Below are 3,219 nucleotides of genomic sequence, written 5' to 3' on the forward strand. Positions count from 1 at the left end.
CCCTCCGTCCCCCGCGCTCCGGCGCGCTCCCCTCCTCGAGCCTCTTTCTCTGCCCCCCCACCCCCTCCTCTACTCCCTCCCTTTCGGAGTCCCTCCCACATTTCTGGTTTAAAGAATGCTTGGGAGGCGCGGCTGCAACCCTAAGCTTTCCAAGAGGCAAAGTCAGACTCGGCTTTTAACCCTCTCCTCCCTGAAGAGAGTAGCAGGCGGTCTGGGCCAACACCATGATGCCACCCTGACCAAGCACGCCTTCTCTCTCTAGCTTGCACCCTCCCAGCCCCCAACTCTCAGGAATAATGCCACCGTCTGAGCGCTGAAAGTCCGGATCTCCCCCCTGCCCGCCTGAGAGGTACTTGCAAGCCAGAGGATCTATTACTTAGACACTGAGAAATGATCGAAACCTGAGATTAGAGGGTAAAAATATAACAAGTCTCACAACCAAGATGGCGTTATTTCAAATGAAGGCAACCCTGGTGATTTGCGCCCACCACCCCCATCCCATCGCCAGTTAATTCCCTGATCCCGGACCTTAGCAAGTAACTTTAATTGGAAAAATAATCCGAAGTTTAACATGATTATTTTGAACGCCTATTTTCTCCCTTCACTCCGGCTGATGGAAAAAAGGGTCGTTCACTTTCCCCGTAGATTACAGCGGACAACTAAATTCAGCCTCAAAGATTCAGGAAACAGACTTGACAGCAAAAAGAGCCTGATTTGTATACAGGCAACGTTTCCACTTCGCAATCTCTTTGCAAAGGTTAAAGAGTAATGTAAGAAAACCAGGTGCACGTCTCTTTCTTGGAAAACCTATTTTGAAAGGTTCTGGTTTTCTCCTCTCATTTCATTGTCGCCCCTCCTGCCTCCAGTAAGTTGCTGTCATGTTTTAACAAGTCTGTTGAGAGGCAGAATGCGAACAGAAGAGGGAGAGCGAGCTCGCGCCAAGCGCAGGGCTGCGCCGAGACGCGCCGTCGGTGGGGCCACGCGAGAAGCAAACAGCAGGCTTGAAACTAGCTCAGGACCAACTCCCTAGGGATCCACGGGCTGTTGTGGACCAAGAGTTGCGCAGGGGCGGTGGCCACGACCGGCTCGGGAGGATTTCCCCCCTCCCAGTTCAAAGCCTGAGTCACTTGGCACCACTTTCCCAATTGTTTTTATTTCCTTCTCATCCCTGTTGTGTCTACCGCCTTCACGCATCTGAGTGCCTTAGTCGTGTTAAAACGACTTAGAGAAACGCCCCATTTGCCTCCCAAGCACAAGCCACGCACGGATCCACCCAGACGCACGCCCGAGACGCACGCTGGCACACGCGCTCACACGCGCGCGCGCGCACACCCACACACGACCTGGGTTTGTGCCCGCGGGTCGCGGCTCCTGTTGCCTGATGCAAAGTGGTCAGGAAAATACTTTGATTTACATCTACATAACCGCTCCTCTCCCCAGACTCCGTGTGTGACTCACAAACATCCACAGGAGGAGGGGGCACGGCCGGGGGAGTTAACTGGACTAGGACAGACTGAGTGCCATCTTGCAGGGAGGTTCTAGGAGCAAAGCGCCAGCGAGGACGGCCGCGGTGGCCTCCACCTCCACCAGCAGCTGCCGCTGGCCGGAGCCCCATGCGATCCAGGAGTTTCCTGGGCATCAAGTGAGAGGCCAGTTGGCCCCAATCACCCTCTTCCTCGATACTTAATGTCCCTGGTTAATGTCCCGACCTCTACTGGCAACCTTGATCTTGGGCCTGATTAGAAATGAGAAGTGACCACGCCGGCGCTGGAGGCACGGAGACGAGCCTGAGACTGACCAGCGCGGCGGAGGGATCTCTCCAGGCTGCCCAGGACCCGCGCGGACACCCGGTGCAGCTGGCTAGCTCTGCTCCCGCCTCCCTCGCAGCCGCCGCCGCCGCCCGGCCCCCGCACTTAGCGCCCTGGGTTGTTGAGGCGGGGGGGGGGCGTTTTCCGCCGGCTCCGCGCGTCCCACGCTCGCGGCTCCGAGAACGCAACCCGGGTTCAGCTGGGTGTGCTCCCTGAGCTTTCAACGCCCCCGCTGGCGCGCTTGGGAGTCGCGCTGGCCGAGCCCGGAGCTGGGCCACTGAAGAGCAGCGAAGCTGGAGGAACACTTGGTTCTGGAGAAAGTAACCTCCTCCCATCTCGAAGGGAAATGCACTGGCGTCCCCCGAGTCCTTTTAGCCACGAATCAGTCCCGGATTTCGGGCAGGAGGCGGGATACTGGCTTTAGATGCAACCTCCTGGTAACAGCGGTGACAGAACCGAAGAGCGAGCGGGCGCTGGGGTGGCGGGGTAGCGGGTGTCACTCCTAGAACTTAGCGTATTCTTTCGGGGGAGGTGAGAAGCTGGATTCCGGCAAGCTTAAAGGCTCTAGTAACCCCGATTTGGGATCGACCCTCCCGGCAAATTTGTGCTTTCACCTAGAGCTCAGTTACAAAACTCTTTAAAGGAGATGAAATCGACCTGCAAATAGACCTCCCTAAAGTCGGGGGAGAGTTAAGCAGCCTATGCCTTCTCTGGAGGAAAGAAAAAGCCAAAAACATCCCATCCCGATAACCACCCCTAAGCTGGTTCAAAAAAATACCTGTCTCGCCCCCCCCCCCAGCCCCTCCGCCCCGCTCCCCGTCCCCCACCTCCCCGGCCGCTTAGCGGCAGCCCTGGCGGTTGCTGGAAACTCCACCTGGCACCTCCGTCCCTTTACCTGGCCGCCGTGCCGTGTCTCCTCGCAGTGGGCTCATCCGAATCCCACGGGGTCGGGGAGGTGGAAAGGGAAGAAGCTGGCGCGGCAGCAGCGGGGCTCCCGGGGCATGGTATTGTTTTAGGGGTCACCGCCAGGGTCCCTCCTGCCCATCGTTGAGAACGGCCAACCTGAACCCGGGTCGGGGTGGACACCGCGGTGCTGCCGCCTCACAGCTGCCCAGCACCCGGAACCGAGGGCTCGAGACGCGCCCCCGGCGGAAGCGGCGCTGCGCCCTGGCGCGGGGATCGCGGCCGCTGCTGTCCTCTCCCGGCGCCGGTTCTCCTGCGGTGACTATGGAAGATGCCGAACTCACAAGTGACAGCGACAGGTTTCGTCCGTACAACTAACTACAAGGTACCCAGCCGGAGACAGTACGCTGCGATCCCCCTCCCCCTCCTCTCCCTCCTACTGGGGAGGGAACTAATTTAACCCCGTGTGCGCCTTACACTCCCTGGAGACGCTGGAAACGACTCGGAA

General features: G+C 58.7%; 1 protein-coding gene across 1 annotated transcript in view; it reads right to left on the bottom strand.

Moving 5' to 3' along the window:
* The window catches only part of FLRT2 (fibronectin leucine rich transmembrane protein 2), a 98,869-nt gene extending 96,025 nt beyond the window's left edge, over positions 1–2,844 (bottom strand). The window contains exon 1 of the mRNA XM_029952464.1: positions 2,704–2,844. The gene's annotated coding sequence lies outside the window, so the exon portion shown is untranslated. The remainder of the gene's footprint in view (positions 1–2,703) is intronic.
* Positions 2,845–3,219: the final 375 nt, after the last annotated feature.

Source organism: Suricata suricatta, chromosome 9 (genome assembly GCF_006229205.1).
Source record: "Suricata suricatta isolate VVHF042 chromosome 9, meerkat_22Aug2017_6uvM2_HiC, whole genome shotgun sequence".
NCBI classification, from domain to species: domain Eukaryota; kingdom Metazoa; phylum Chordata; class Mammalia; order Carnivora; family Herpestidae; genus Suricata; species Suricata suricatta.